Source organism: Macrobrachium nipponense, chromosome 41, assembly GCF_015104395.2.
Source record: "Macrobrachium nipponense isolate FS-2020 chromosome 41, ASM1510439v2, whole genome shotgun sequence".
Classification (NCBI taxonomy): domain Eukaryota; kingdom Metazoa; phylum Arthropoda; class Malacostraca; order Decapoda; family Palaemonidae; genus Macrobrachium; species Macrobrachium nipponense.
The window spans coordinates 12,060,945-12,078,444 of record NC_061102.1 but is presented as its reverse complement, the minus strand read 5'-3'; the positions used below and the strand labels follow the sequence as shown (position 1 = coordinate 12,078,444).

At 39.4% G+C, this 17,500-nt stretch overlaps 1 protein-coding gene across 1 annotated transcript in view; it reads left to right on the top strand.

Moving 5' to 3' along the window:
* LOC135212505 (syntaxin-1A-like) overlaps nt 1-17,500 on the top strand; it is a 397,641-nt gene that overhangs the window by 65,321 nt on the left and 314,820 nt on the right. The gene's annotated exons all lie outside the window — the stretch shown is intronic.

Below are 17,500 nucleotides of genomic sequence, written 5' to 3'. Positions count from 1 at the left end.
CAGTGATGTGATAAGTATTCATAACAAGGCTGCGTGGGTCAAACGCTCGAATCGGCTAGCATGGTTGAGGGGGTTTCATTTCGATTCTAATTACGAATACACCGAGATCGGCAGTGATTTGTAATGGTCAGAATCAATATAAACTAATTGCCTCTCTGCTAGCAGACTCGGTAGCGTCACTGTCCGTTTCTGATTTCGTTTCCCGTCCAACTGGACGGTGGTTCGATCCCATGGGGAGGACGGAATTATTATCAACTAAAAATTCCCCCTCGGTACATATATGAAAATATATCAATTCGAGGGTTGGTAGGCGATTAGAGCGAATTAGATAAATTAAAGGACATTTTTAGCTCGAATTATATAATATATATATATATATATATATATATATATATATATATAGTATATATATATATAATTTCCAGTACTATGTTTGCTCTGATTATTCTTCCTTTGTCCCTTATAAGGAATATATAAAATAAAAAGGTAGACGATAGAAAAAAGAAATATTACAGCTAAGAAATTTGGAAAGATAATAACCGGTTTTTTTTTTTTGGACAGAGGAAGTTTCTTAGATTGGACGTTTTATCTTTTCCTCGAAGTAAGAAAATAAAATCGAGAATTATCTAAGAATCGAATCGTCAAGTATATTGTACCGGAAATTAATGGGGGACAGAGAGAGAGAGAGAGAGAGGGAGAGAGAGAGAGAGAGAGAAGAGAGAGAGAGAGAGAGAGAAACTGGTCTATAGGACAAGAAGTCATTTTCTTGAGATGTTTTACGAAATCAATTAGGATTCTAATGTCATAGGGTTTAATTTACAATAAGATGGCAATGAATCATTGCAAGAAAAACAATCTAGGTCATAATTGCAAATTAACAAAATTGGAGATTTTAAAATTTCTTTTCTAGTAAATCATCAAAATATTTCATACACAAATATTATACGTACATATATATGTACATGTGTACATATATGTCTGTGTTAATTAGTAAAACCTCGTAAATAACTGACTGAACGCTGAATACAAGGCGTCGCGAAGATGAAGGAGTGGACAACTAAAACATAAAAAAAATTAATAAATGAATACATAAATAGATAAATAAATCAATAAAAAAGAGAAGAAAAGCGTGAGATGACGATAATTCCCAGAAGGAAAATCAATAGAATTCCAATGGCCAATCGAGTAGAAGTCACGATCGATATGAAAAGGTTAACGTTCGTGAATTATTGGTGCAGTCCTCGACTTGGAGTTAACAAGACGAGAGAGAGAGAGAGAGAGAGAGAGAATATAAAGAAAAAGCTGGCGTGAATTATTCTGGAAAATGAATATTTCTGAGGTACTTTTTTGGAAAAAAACAGAGAGAGAGAGAGAGAGAGAGAGAGAGAGAGAGAGAGAGAGAGAGAGTATATAAACATTAAGTTGGCTTGAATCGTTCTGGAAAATAAATATTTCTGAGAAAAACTGATAGAGAGAGAGAGAGAGAGAGAGAGAGAGAGAGAGAGAGAGAGAGAGAGAGAGAGAGAGAGAGAGAGATAAAGAAAAAGCTGGCGTAAATTGTTCTGAAATAAATTCCTGAGGTAATATTTCGGAAAGCAACTGTCATAAAAAAAAAATTATCACTATGTAGAGTAAGATGTAACAAAAGAGCAATAATTGCTTGATATCTCTTCTAGATCAAAGACGGGAATTTCACACAAAAATCTCCCCCAATCTCTGGAGAATGACTCAGAATTTACAATGACAACAGGGACTTGACCCAGGTTTGACAAAAGACCTTCGAGTTTAACTATGAGCGACACTAATTGACAAATCACGATTCCGTCTTGACGTGACCTGTCCGTAACTTGTCCGTAACCTTTTAATGGCATCCTGAAGAGATCTGACCTTGGGCAGAGAGAGAGAGAGAGAGAGCTACAAATCCTTAGTTTAAATGTTTCAGCAAGCCCAGTCATAAGACATTTAAACAGCCATTTACCTTTCACTCTCTCTCTCTCTCTCTCAATAAGAGATTAACTGTCAGGTACTTATGTTACTGCTTTGGTCACTTTTTGCAAACTGGATTTCTGAGAGAGAGAGAGAGAGAGAGAGAGAGAGAGAGAGAGAGAGAGAGAGAGAGAGAGAGAAAGTGGCTGTCCATGACCACAGATCTTGTCTGATTTAGGACTGGCCTTATTGAAGGATTTAAACCAGGGATTTCCATCTCTCTCTCTCTCTCTCTCTCTCTCTCTCTCTCTCTCTCTCTCTCTCTCTCTCTCTCTCTCTCAATTCGGGCCCGAACTTTTTAATATATGTTTAGAGAGAGAGAGAGAGAGAGAGAGAGAGAGAGAGAGAGAGAGAGAGAGAGAGAGAGAGAGAGAGAGAGAGGAATCAAGTCCTTGGTTATTATTATTATTCGTCAAATATACTTGGCAATTGTCCCTTCCAACAACTGTGTATAAATATAACTGAAAATAAATATATCTATTTATTTACTTAGACCCTCCCGTGTAATTTCAGTCGTGTCCTTGTTCCTTCAAGGAGAAGATAAGTTTATGCTTTACATCAAACTAAAAAGCAAAGAGGAAAAAAACAAGATGCGTCATGATAGGCACCTTTCCATTATACCCATACAAGACCTGCATCAGTGCCAAGTCAAATTCTGCTTATACCTCCACGAGAAAGGACAGCTTAAGAAAGTATTTAGTGTTCGCTTGTACGTAATGACAAAAAAGTCAAATTAGCTAAGATGAATTACTTAAGAAGATACTGTTTTACAAATGACCTGTAGACTGAAACTAATTTGCTTACACTTTCATCCATTTATCTATTAATTTGTAAATTTAGTTGTTGTTCTACTAATAACTAATCTCTTCTTTCTGTATTTCTTATTAACTTTTGTCACTTCTTTCAAATGAACACATTCTTTGGATGCGTAATTCTCAAGTCAGGGATTGTTCCATATGAACAGGGTTCATCATCTGAATAATAATAATAATAATAATAATTAATAATAATAATAATAATAATAATAATAATAATAATAATAATAATAATAATAATAATAATAATAATCATCATCTACGCGAGGACAAACTGCCAGCAAGGTAGTTTATAAATCACAGACAAAAAAAGGTTATAAATATTTTATTTCTTTATTTTATTAGTAAAACGAATTAAAAAAAACCTCAGCTAAAGTTATTATAATCTCGTGCAGGCTTGAACTAACAACAAACGTGATCCTTAGTAAGTTGTCACTTTGCTGTTTGAATAAAAACTAGTTAACATTATCAACTGGCTAAATAGGTAATTAGCGAGGTCGATATGTATATGAAATATTATAAGAATAATAGGTTAGATAAAGATTAATAAGGGGCATAAAACTCGTAAACAAAACTTACAAAAAAAAAAAAAAGATGTATATATATATGAGTAAACTCTTTAGTTACAATGCAGATCTCACGCATCAGCGGGCGGATAAGTATCGCTGACCATATAGTCATTAAGTGGCAAGATGATCTGCTTGTCAATATCGTCCGGCAGATACGGAAGAGGGCAGACCTCCCGTTCGGGAACGTTCCTCACGCAGTATTCCAGCCTGTCGATTCCGTACGATTCCAGGATGAAGTTCATCCTCGAGACCCTGGAAGCGGACATGGTGAAAGGCTGTCCGTAGATGACCTTCAGGAAGTAATGAGCCTCAACCAGGCTGACGTAGGGCAGGTGGACGACGCAGGGTTTCCCGGGAGTGACCACCCTCGCCAGGAGAGGCGAGGCGAGGACGAAAGGCAGGCTGTGGCACAGAAGGGCGCCGTCCTGGTAGATGAGTTTAGCGTCGAAGGAGCGGCTGAGGTTCCTCTCCTCCCAGAGGTTGTCCAGGACTTTGTTTTGGCGGCCGTAGACGAAGATCTCCAAGGCGTTCTCGTTTGCTATGCTGTACGCCATGGCGGCTCGCTCTGTTACCCAGCTCAAGCTCCTCTTGGACGAATTCAGGGTCCAACTACCAGAGAGTGCTTCTGCACTGAATCGTTTAGAAGAATGGCCTGGGCTTAAGAGCTTAAAAGGCTGGATAGCCGAGTGATAAACACCACTTAACTGGCATCAAGTGAACCTAATTGCCTAACAATAAGAACAAAGTAATATCCCAAAGAAAGAGTTGAAATAACCTTTTTGAAATATTTTGAAGGAAATGGTCTCGTCCCTCTGTTAAGGAAAACGTTTTATTCCATACGTTTGTTGGAAACGTTCGCGAAAGGAGCTTCAGACTTCATGTAGTACAGATTCATAGCAGTTTTATCTCTAAGGACTATGTTGCTGATACTGTTTTTTCTTTTTTTTACGAATTTCTCGGTCATTTATCACTGTTATTCCTAACAAAATTGATTTTCTTTTGATGAAGCAAGATTAAATAAGATGTAAAGATTTGGATGGGAACACATACACACACACACACACATACATACATGCATACATACATACAGATCTTCGAAGGATATTCTCCTCATGATTTTTTTGTGGGTGGGAGGTGGGGGTAAGAGGACATTAAGATTTGAACATTTTGCCTTGATGATCGCTTTGAAGCATTAATTTCTATTGTGCTTGGACGTATATAAATTAGTTATGGGAAAACAGAGGGTGCGTTCACTTCACCTAACCTCAAAAAGCGCTCGCTGAATGAAAGATCCGTTCCTATCGATGCAATAATTCAGGAGTATCGGGGTCACGGAACTGAAATGAAGAATCTAATTGAGTGCTAGCAACGAGAAGAAACTAGAGAGTTTATAAGAGAATATTGAGCGTATTTATCATAAGAGAACGCATTTCCCAATCTTGACGTATGATAAATCAAAGAGAATCGTAGCGGAGGACGAAAGAACCCAACCTTGGGGAGAAACTATGGCAGAAGCTGATTAAAATAATCTCGTGTGCCCCGTGCCCAGAGGTTCTCGAACCGGATTCATTACTTCGACACGCAATAGAAATTGATATTGGGCGAACGTCGATTCATTACGCCGGCTGGGGAAGGCCTCGACAAAAGTGCTGGCCCAGAGAGAGAGAGAGAGAGAGAGAGAGCTGGTCTTCGGCTGAGAGAGAAGGAAATAAGGAAGTTGATTAGATCGGCCACAAACTGCATTTTCTCTCACCACTCCCACCACCACCCCGACCCAAGCCACCGCCTCAAAACAGTCCCCCCCCCCCCTCCCCTCCCCCCGCCCCCAGCCTTCATCTGACCTTCGCCATCTTTTTTTTTTTTTTAACTATGCTTCAAGAAAAAAATAATAAAATAAAAATTCGTCGATTAATCTGGAATATATCTAATATTCATTGGCATATTGGCTGGGAGTTTTAGGTGTAGAAGGAAACCTCTCTCTCTCTCTCGTCTCTCCTTCTCTCATCTCTCCTCTCTCTCTTCTCCAATCCTCGTCTCTCTCTCTTCATCTCCTCCTCTCTTCTCTCTCTCTCAATACATATGAATATATATACATATATATATGTGTGTGTGTATTTTGCATATGTATATGAATATATTATATATATATATATATATATATATATATATATATATATATATATATATATATATATATAAAATAAAACCCCACAAAACAAATTGCAAAAAAAAAAAAAGTAATCCACAAAACACAATTGTTCATACAAACTCGGTATAGACACGAGTAGTAAAAATAATACATTTGATTAACAATACCTTTTAGAATGCTTCTATACCCGAAGTTATACCTTACGAACAACCGCTACATCTTGTGACCGGATAAAACTTACGATAAAGACGGTGTTCACGCCCTCACAATCACTATCACAATCCCAAAACCATACGCCCAAAACCATAACCCAGCTTTTATTCGGCCTGTGATAAAGTCACAGGAATACAGGCACAGAAAAAAAGTGACATTTTTGGCTAAAAAAAAAAAAATCGCAGAGAAATAACTCACGGGAAAAGTCGCATTAATTTATGGTGGCCGGTAATCATTAGGTTAGGTTATGTTAGGTTAAGCTGTGTTAGGTTAGGTTAGGATAGGTTACTTTTTCCTGTGACTACATAACCGGCCACCATAAATTATTGTGACTTTTCTTTGACTTTTTTGCAACAACTTTTCCCCGCAACTTTTTTCTGTAACTTTTCCCGTGACATTTTTCCCGTAACGTTTTTCTGTGACTTTGTTCCCGTGACTTTTTTTTCTTGGATTCGTAACGTCGAGGAGTATAGAAGAATATTCCGTTCCCAAACCTTTGGACGATATCGAATATCAGCGCGAGAAATCCAAAAGGTCGAAGACGAGGGAGATATACTGTATATTTATATATGCACACACCAGTTTTGTCTGACACTTAATTCAGCTGACAGTTCAAAAAGCAAAACTCTTCTCAGGCCATTTTCCCATTCATTTTTATCTATCTGTTTTATTGATTTCTTTTTTTTTTTATTACCTAATAGTTGATGTCTTATTTCTGTATTCAGTTACTACTTTCAAATGAACACCGTATTGTTTGGATGCTTGAATTTCAAGCCAACAGCCTCTGTGGCCTTGTTCCATATGAATAGGGTTCATCATCATCATCATTATCATCATCATTAGAATAATAATAATAATAATAATAATAATAATAATAATAATAATAATAAATAATAATAATATATAATAATAATAATACTAATAAATAATAATAATAATAATAAAGTAATAATAATAATAAGAATAATACTAATATCATAATAATAATAATAAATAGGATATAAGGATAATAATTGGGAATAATACTACTTCGTAGTAGCCATGATTCCCATGACAAAAAGTACTGCAGAAGATGGATGCTGGGTACCAACTCAAGAAAGAGGCAACAGAATCAACCATCTGATGTTCATGGACGACATCAAGCTGTATGGTAAGAGCATCAAGGAAATAGATACCCTAATCCAGACTGTAAAGATTGCATCTGGGGACGTCAGGATCGAGTTTAGAATAGAAAAAATGTGCCTTAGTCAACATACAAAAGGGCAAAGTAACAAGGACTGAAGGGATAAAGCTAACAGATGGGAACAACATCAAACACATAGATGAGACAGGATACAAATACCTGGGAATAATGGAAGGAGGAGATATAAAACACCAAGAGATGAAGGACACGATCAGGAAAGAATATATGCAGAGACTCAAGGCGATACTCAAGTCAAAACTCAACGCCGGAAATATGATAAAAGCCATAAACACATGGGCAGTGCCAGTAATCAGATACTGTGCAGGGATAGTGGAATGGGCGAAGGCAGAACTCAGCAACATAGACCAGAAAACTAGGAAACATATGACAATACACAAAGCACTACACCCAAGAGCAAATACGGACAGACTATACATAACACAAAAGGAAGGAGGGAGAGGACTACTAAGCTAAGCATAGAGGACTGTGTCAACATCGAGAACAGAGCACTGGGGCAATATCTGAAAACCAGTGAAGACGAGTAGCTAAAGAGTGCATGGGAAGAAGAACTGATAAAAGTAGACGAAGACCCAGAAATATACAGAGACAGGAGAATGACAGGCAGAACAGAGGGCTGGCACAACAAACCAATGCACGGATAATACATGAGACAGACTAAAGAACTAGCCAGCAATAACACATGGCAATGGTTACAGAGAGAGCTCAAGATGGAAACTGAAGGAATGATAACAGCGGCACAAGATCAGGCCCTAAGAACCAGATATATCCAAAGAACGATAGATGGAAATAACATCTCTCCCATATGTAGGAAGTACAATACGAAAAATGAGACCATAAACCACATAGCAAACGAATGTCCGGCACTTGCATAGAACCAGTACAAAAAGAGGCATGATTCAGTGGCAAAAGCCCTCCACTGGAGCCTGTGCAAGGAACACCAGCTACCTTGCAGTAATAAGTGGTACGAGCACCAACCAGAGGGAGTGATAGAAAACGATCAGGCAAAGATCCTCTGGGACTATGGTATCAGAACAGATAGGGTGATACGTGCAAATAGACCAGACGTGACGTTGATTGACAAAGTCAAGAAGAAAGTATCATTCATTGATGTCGCAATACCATGGGACACTAGAGTGGAAGAGAAAGAAAGGGAAAAAATGGATAAGTATCAAGACCTGAAAATGGAAATAAGAAGGATATGGGATATGCCAGTGGAAATTGTACCCATAATCATAAGAACACTAGGCACGATTCCAAGATCCCTGAAAAGGAATCTGGAAAAACTAGAGGCTGAAGTAGCTCCAGGACTCATGCAGAAGAGTGTGATCCTAGAAACGGCGCACATAGTAAGAAGAGTGGTGGACTCTTAAGGAGGTAGGATGGAACCCGGAACCCCGCACTATACTTACCACCCAGTCGAACTGGAGGACTGTGATAAACCAAAAAAAAAAATTATAATAATGATAATAATAATAATAATAATATTCCTTGACGCTTGAATTTCAAGTCAATGGGCCCCGTGGGCTTGTTACATATGAATAGTGTTCATCTTCTGAATAAATAATAATAATAATAATAATAATAATAATAATAATAATAATAATTAATAATAATAATACAAAAAAACAAAAGGTCAGGTCAGTAATTCAACGAATTGACCGAGAGCCTTTCTTGTCTTTTATTATTTACTCGAGGCAAATATTTCAAGTAAATATTGTTTATTTATATTTGCTCCAAATGGGACTTCGATTGTTGAATTTTGAAGTGGGCAGAAGTTTACAGGAATTCTTAAAAGTATTTGTGGATACAATTTATACGATTTAAAATGAAATAGGTCAGTGGTACTGACAAATAGCTGTAAACAGAGAGAGAGAGAGGAAGAGAGAGAGATAGAGAGAGAGAGGAAAGGAGAGAGAGAGAGAGAGAGAGAGAGAGAGAGTCCTTTCACTCTTCTAAAAAGTTTGGAATATTCACTTCCTCAACTTCTCCTTCATATATAATTTTCCAAAATAAATTGCTTATCGTTTTTCAATGATAAGTTTTTGATAATATCGAGAGATTTTATCATTATTATTATTATTATTATTATTATTATTATTATTATTATTACATTCATCATGACATTCATTTGGAAAAAGCCAAAGTATGTTATCAACGAACCTGTATGTGTAATACATACACACACACATACATACATATATGTATATATATATATATATATATATATATATATATATATATATATATATATATCAAGCACATTGTATAATGATGAAATACTTTTAATATCCCTATGAGATACTTCCTTTTCAGAGATATTTATTAGGCTCTCACCGAAATAGGTTTTATGAAAATCCCACTCATACACATACGTACACACACCCACACGCACACACACACCTGCAAGCGCACAGAATGCAATCAGGCGACCCCAACGTCAATTTACCTGAGCAAGGGAACGAAAATGTAATCCAAAAATACATTCTCCCTTCCCCTGGCACAATCAATTACGTCCGGAAAAAGATTTATATTATATAGACACCACTTCATCGAGCCATCTCATAACCGACGCTAAATAATCTTTATGCTTCCCCACCCCCTCTCTACTCCTTACCTACCTACCTACCTACCTACCTACCAACCTTACCCCTCCTCCTCCTCCTCCTCCTCTTCTTCCTCTTCCCCTCGTATGCTTGTCATAAAAACAACCAATCAACGATTATCTTTGGAAGACGAGCGGGTTCTGACGCACTACCAATCACAGATAAGGAACAAGAGCTAGGATCATCCCGTGTCGATGATTACAACATCCTGCCTGCTTTTTTTTTTTCTTTTTTTATGTCCTCCTGTCTGTCTGTCTGTCTGTGTTTGTGTGACTGTGTGTGTATGTCATCTTCGCTTACATTGACTTACTGACGGACTTTTATTTTGTCATGTTTAATTGGTCTTTTCTGTTTCTGAAGAAAGGCTAATGATTGCCATTGAGCTGGATAAGGGACTTGTTGTCAAAGATGATACCTGTTACTTCATGTTTTATTTTTATACCTATATCATACTCCGTCCTTCACCTTATAGAAGTAATATTAAGTCCTCGCTGGCGTATTGACTGATATAGTAGCAGTAGCAGTAGCAGCAACAGTATTAATAATAATATTAGGATTAGTTTTAGTAGAGCCATTCAGATGACAGTAGAGTAAACATAATTAGATCTGGAAGAGATAAATAGTATTCTGCAGCAAGAAAAGAAGCTCAGGTAAAAATAAAAAGCCAACGAATCAGCATCAATAAATAGATAGAGAGACAGACAGACAGCTGCTGCAGAGAAAAAGAAACAAAGAATTAGAACACGCAATAGCTACGGTGAATCCTCGTATTTTTAGCTCGCTACGAAAATAGCCACTTGATCTTAATTGGGTTTGCAACCTTAGTCCGCCGGAGGGAAGTCGCAAATCTATCAAAGTTTTTCCAAGATGCTTCTAACAGGTATCATTCAACGTCAAATTCTGCTTTTCTAATGAGGCTTCGTAAGGCAAACTTTTTCATTTCATTTCCGCGAAGTCGCTATGGAAGTCGAAGCGTTGCCAGGATTGCAAGATATTATAGACGTTTGCTAAGCCTGGAATCTTTGTTTATGGACGTAACGATGGAAAAGGAAATATAAGAAAATAATCACGATAATGATAATGAGGTGAATCAAACAAATACTTCTTTCAGTTTTCTTCTGAAGATTGAAAAATAAACGCACAAAATTACTATATATTACGTGTTTACTTATAAGTCTTTACATTTTATTTTACTCAACACCCGAGTACTTTCAGGTCCTATCTGTGGCTCTTTTTCAAGAGATGTTTGAGTTGTCAGCCTGGGTCAAGGCCAAGCAGTTTTCTGGAACTGCTTGTTGAGCCGTCATTTATATGATGGCTGTTCTGGTTTCCTTGAGAGTTGCTAATCTCCTCTTGTCGCTCTGATATCCTGAGTTGATGGTCAGTGGGATTAACTCTTGTGGTCAGTGAGCAAAAAGAGAAGACTATCTCGCATGGAGACTAAATTTACACTATCACGGATGCTAACGTCGTTGAAATAGGCAGACACTGCTATAATAATCTGGAGGTACCCAGATACCCACTTTGTGGGAACAAAAAAGGTGAAATTCCTGCTAGATAGCATATCAAAAAGGCATTAATATACTGGCGTAAGCTGCAAACTGTAATAGTATTAGAGAAAACACTGTGTGATCAGCGAGAACGTTTGTATGAGACATTGAAAACGTTTATACGAGATGGAAATTAAAATTGTTTACGCGAGATAAATATTATCAACCTTGTTATAAATACTGAAAATGTTTTGTATGAGATAAATATATAAAAAAAAATTTGCGTGATATAAACATCTAAAACGCTTGGATGAAATAAATATCGGAAAAGTTTGGATGAAATAAATATTAAAAACGTTTGCATCAGAAAAAATATTTAAAAAACGTTAATATGAGACAAATGTTGGAAACATTTGCATTAAATAAATATTGAAGCGTTGGCATTAGATATCAAACACATTCAAAATAACAGATATTGAAACCTTACATGAGACAAATATTAAAAACGTTTATATGAGATAAACATTTACGTTTCCATGAAAGAATATTAAATATTTTATATAAAGTAAACATTAAAAATGTTTGTATGAAATGAATATTAAAAATGTTTTTATGAAACCAACCTTAAAAACGTTTACATGACATGAACATTTAGATAAATTAGATATTAAAAACATCTGCATGACATAAATAATAAAAACGTGAGCATGAAATAAATATTTCAAACATAAATGACCAACAGAGAAGTGTAGGAATTGAATGATTAACTAATGATGTATTTATCCACGTCTGCACAGCATCGGACTCATATAATGGGGAGGTATGGGCTATTCAGCGCTCCGGTAATCTGATCACTCATTCCCCCTGGGAGGATCTCTCTCTCTCTCTCTCTCTCTCTCTCTCTCTCTCTCTCTCTCTCTCTCTCTCTCTCTCTCTCTCGTGCCATTTATCAGCGTGTGTGTTCAAGGAGCGTGGCTTGTTGCACGCGTCAAGAGCGATAAATATCGGCATGCAGACACCATCTCTTCACCTCTACTGTTGACCAGCCACGAAGATGACTTACGAGAAGCTTGAAACGTTGCGATAAGCCTGAGCTACACCATCATTAATTCCAGCTGAATATCAGAGACGACCCCGGCTTGACATTGACCTCTCTTGGAATGATACCAACACAGATGACGACCCCTGCTTGATCTGGACCAGAGGAACGCCTTCCCATACACCAGTATTCTGATAATACCAGTATACTGATAATACGAGTCTTTGATGAATAAATCCTGTTCTAAATAAAATTCCACTTTCAGTATTATCCCCAATATGAATATTGGCCAATTATTGCGAAGTATCGCTGAGTCAGAAAAGCGAGTAATGAGAAAAATAGAAGATAATATATAAGATTGATTCGCTGAATTCTGCCATTTTATTCAACAGAATTCGTTTAAAAGAGGGTCTTCTTCCAAAATATACATTCTTCAGGCTACATGACCCTAACGCCCAGCGAGAACCAGGCACGAGGAGCTTCAGGAGGACCCTGCTACAGCGACAATTGTCTACCAAGGAACACGAGAAGGCCACACCCGTCGAGGAGAAGGACAGTCTATACCTCGAAAGTGAAGACCTCCTCCGTCGCACGGACCCTGTAGGAGACCCGCCTCGTGCCTTGGCAGGCAATCTCCAAGGACGAGGGCAAAGCAACGACATCGCCGATTGCCTTCATCGCTTGGGAGAGAAAGATGCTAAAAAGAAGAACAGGACAGTAACTAAGAAGCTCGCCGCCCTCAACGGGGGCAAGACACGCCTCCCACAAGGGCGTGAAGAGTACATCAACCTCACCGACCACGTCCCTACGCCAGAGGAAGACAAGATCCTACGGATGGGGGCCTTAACTGCCATTTCATCACGCAACCGAAGCCGATGGATAAACGACTAGAAATAGAATATCTCCTCGATGGCATCCAAAAGCAAGAAGACCTTGGGAACCTACGAACGACTGACGCCCTTCAACCACTTCTGCTTGCCGAGGCCCTCACAGACCGTGGAGACTACCGCAGCGGTATCATCACCTGTGACCTGAGGGAAGCAGCCAAGCAGTTAAAGAAACGAGAGGGCGTCACTGTACGTAGGGCGGACAAGAGTGCCGCCTTCGTACTTATCCAGACCGAAGAATATCATCGGAGAATAGAAGAAATCCTAGCAGACACCACGAAATTCAGCAATATCACCAAGAACCCCGTCGACGACATCAAACGTGAGGCAAATCGGATCATAGAGATGGTCAACGCCGCCTCTAACGCCCTTTATCTACCACCTATCACGGGCGACTATAACCTGGGGTACATCTACAGGAACGTCGAGACCCATAAGCAAGGAAACCCCCTTCGCCCAATTATTAGCCAGATCCCTGCCCCAACGTACCTGTTGGCCAAGAGGCTCAACATCATTCTGACCCCGTACTTCCCGGATACCTACAGCTTAAAGTCGTCGGCCGAGTTCCTGGAAGCCTTACGAGTAACGCCCGCCGAAGGATGTATCGCTTCTATGGATGTGGAGTCCTCATTTACCAACGTTCCCGTCGATGAGACCATTCAAATGATCTTGGACAAGGTATACAGGGACCCCGATACACCATTCTTAAACATCCATGAACATGACCTTCGTGCCCTGCTGGAAATCTGCACTAAGAAGGCCCCCTTCTCCGACCACCGCAGCCGCATGTACACCGAGATCGACGGGGTGGCGATGGGTTCTCCCCTTGGAGTCCTCTTCGCCTATTTTTACATGAGACCGTCGAAGAGAGGGTCTTCCAGAATTCCAGCAAGCCAAGGATGTATGTGCGCTACATCGATGACACCTTCGTCAGCGCCGACCCCCAGGAAGAGATAGAACAGCTTCGACGTGCATTTCATGATCACAGCTGCCTTTCCTTTACGATAGAACACTGCCAAGACCGCCGCCTCCCCTTCCTCGACGTCGACCTTGGTCGAGCCAGCAAGAACACCAATACACCCGATTCCGCACGAACGTGTTCACGAAGCCAACGAACCTGGGTATGTGTATGAACGGAGAGAGCGAGTGCCATGAGAGGTATAAGCGCTCCACCATCAGCGCCTTCGTCAGGTGGGCCCTCTCGCACTGCTCTTCCTGGTTCGACACACAAACACAGCGAACTGGAACGAACGGCCCAGGTCCTCGTCGACAACGGACACACTAATCCCGACGTCGATGCTGTGATAGCAAAGAACGTTGAAGACTGGTACCTCCAGGAACCCCGCCCCGACGACATCCCAGAGCCCATCAACCTTTTTTACAAAGGGCACTTCCACCGAAGGTATAAGGAGGACGAGCAAGCCCTCAAGACCATCATCGAGAGAAACGTCACCCCCACCAATCAAGACAAGACCATTAATTTAATAATATATTATAAAACGAAGAAGACCAGCAGCCTGGTGATGAGGAACAACCCAGAGGCTCCCCTGCAGGATCCCTTGAAGAAGACAAACGTGGTCTACCGATACACGTGCCCCATCCGAGGATGCCTCGGCAAATACATCGGCATGACCACCATGCGATTATCCAAGAAAATCTCCTCCCACGCCCAAGAAGGAACCATCTATAATCACCCCAGGAATGCCCATAACGTAAGAATAAAAAGGAGTGATATTATACCTAATATCGAAATAATTGACCAAACTACTGATCCCCGACGTTTGCGAATCCTGGAAGCCCTCCATATAGGAAAGGAGAAACCTAACTTGAACATTACCCAAGAAACGTTTCTCCTCCCTACCACGCGCCGCCCGAAGATCAGCAACAAACGACCACCCAACAATGGCAAATATCCAGGAGCACCAGCGGGATGATATAGGACTCCTGCTGCAGGTAGGACTCCAGACATTCATTTCCGGATACACTACTCGAGCGCTCGCACGGCTAAATCCCTGCAACCATCGACGAGAGATCCCAGACTTCGCTCTAGACCGGCTCGACCAATGAGAACACAGCTCTAGGATTCGAGCCGCTAGAAATATCGGCATGCAAACACCATCTTTTCACTTCTACTGCTTACCAGCTATGAAGATGACCTACGAGAATAATAATAATAATAATAATAATAATAATAATACTAGAATAATCATGCTATTACTTACAATTCAAGAACAGAAACGAAATACATATATACATAGATATTATATATTATATATATATATATATATATATATATATATATATATATATATATTATATATATATCATGTGTGTGTGTGTGTGTGTGTGTTAATTTACTTATATGTAAATATAGTAATAGCATATCTTTCATCTTAAAAGGCACGGTAGTGAATTGTTAATCTCAGCTCTTTCCTGTTATGGAGAGGAGGCAGAATTTATCTGGGTATATTTGCATTATATTTGATGGAAGTTAACTGTATAAACATTACAGAGTTTTGCTGTATAGGCATTATGTGGGTTTTTGATGGTATATTTGTCAGATAGAGGATTAGTTATGAGGATTCAGTGGGTAAAGATTATATTTTGTTTTAGTGAGGAAATTTTAATAATTGACTATGAGATTGGGTATATTAGTTGCTGACGGATTCGTGTATTAAAGCAAGACTTTAGTTCTTCTGTGATCATGTAGACTTTTTAAATACGGACACACGATGACTTTAGAGAATTCCAAACTTCACGCGAGGGTGACGACGGAAACAGCTTGGTTCTACAGTACCAGAGGTCAGATCTACACACGAGCGGCGATGTTACGGATCGCCTTTGCAATGGACGAGATGTCGTCGGTGGATCGTCTCAGGATACATTCTGGGACAAATCAGGAGTCTACAATCTTCTAAGAGGCGGGTTCGAGACGCACTTGCATGGGAGCCACGGGATATTTCAAGTTGACAACGAATTGGCGGTTACGATTCCTTCATCGGAAGAAGTCGAATCTACAGTTCAGCAACAGGGGTGTTGGATACACCTACAGGGGTCGCAGACGCGGAATAATGGCGAATGCTGAGTTGTTTCGAGATGGTTCACGCGCTCAGCCGGGATCTACAATTATTCAACAAAGGTGTTCGTGAAACACTTTCATCATTTCATGGAACCACGAGGCAGTTCAAGTTCCGCCTACATTGGAAACGGTTACAGTTCCACCGCTAGAGGATAATGACGAGGATGAATTCTTCTTCATCGAACACTACACAGTTCCATTGATTGCAGTTATGGTAGCCATAATGGTAGTCGAAATATGTGTTGTAGGGGCTATCTTGCAAACATTATGAACTAGTATATACCAGTTGCCGATGTGGTGTGTGATGGGAGTGCACAAAAGACGTAGGTGGCCGAGCCATCTTAAAAGGCACGGTAATGAATTGTTAATCTCTGCTCTTTCCGGTTAGAGACAGGTCGGTTAGAGACAAGCGCTGGATTCCTCGAAGAATGCTGAAATGAAAAACAGCCAGGAAACATACATATATATATATATATATATATATACATATATTCTTATGTATATATGTATGTAGTATACACACACACACACACATATATATATATAATTTATATATATATATATATATATATATATATATATATATATGTATATATATAATATACACGATCAAGATGAAAACAAATTGGAGACACTGTATTACACGCATAAATGGCATAATGATCATGTTATCGAAGGCCTGAAAAGCAGCATGGAGAGAGAGAGAGAGAGAGAGAGAGTCGGCTATTAACTGGAAAACACGACCGGCAGGATTACACAGTACTCCCCCTCCATTACCGCTACCCAGGTGACCTAATCTTGCGAGTATGCGACACCCACCGAAGCTATAGGGATCTGACTAGCTCCTTGCGTCACCTGGGCAAAGGTACGACGCCAGGTTCAGTGAACCGACGAGTCAATTCCTGGCGTCTGGGGAAGTGAAGAAGAAAGTCGACGATGACGCGTTGACGGGTAAGCAGCTTGATGACGTAGTAGATGATGGGTTTCAATGAAGAGACCTGTATCCAATTTTTATTGTCAGCTTCACAAGCGGACGCAAACTCAGAGGAGGAGGAGGAGGAAGAGCAAAAACGAAAAGGGAAAGTTAGGCAGAAGTGAGAATCGTTGCATGTGACCAAACGCTTCAAAAGTAAATCTGTATATAAGAGAAAAAAAGACATTGCAATGCAAACCTCGTGGAATGAAGTTTTGAATGTATATGTGTATATATATATATATATATATATATATATATATATATATATATATTCCTCTTATTCTCTCCCTTGGAAACTGAGTTCAATTCCGGGAAGCATTTACAGTTACTCATCGTTCCTTTACGAATTTTTGGCCCTGCTCGGTTCTCTGAAACACCGCAGCTGACGATGAATTCATGGCTACAACACTTTTTTTCTTTTTTTTTATTGTGTTTTAGTTTCGTCCTGTGTGGACAAAACCGTCGGAAAGAATGATTGATGGCTGAGTGT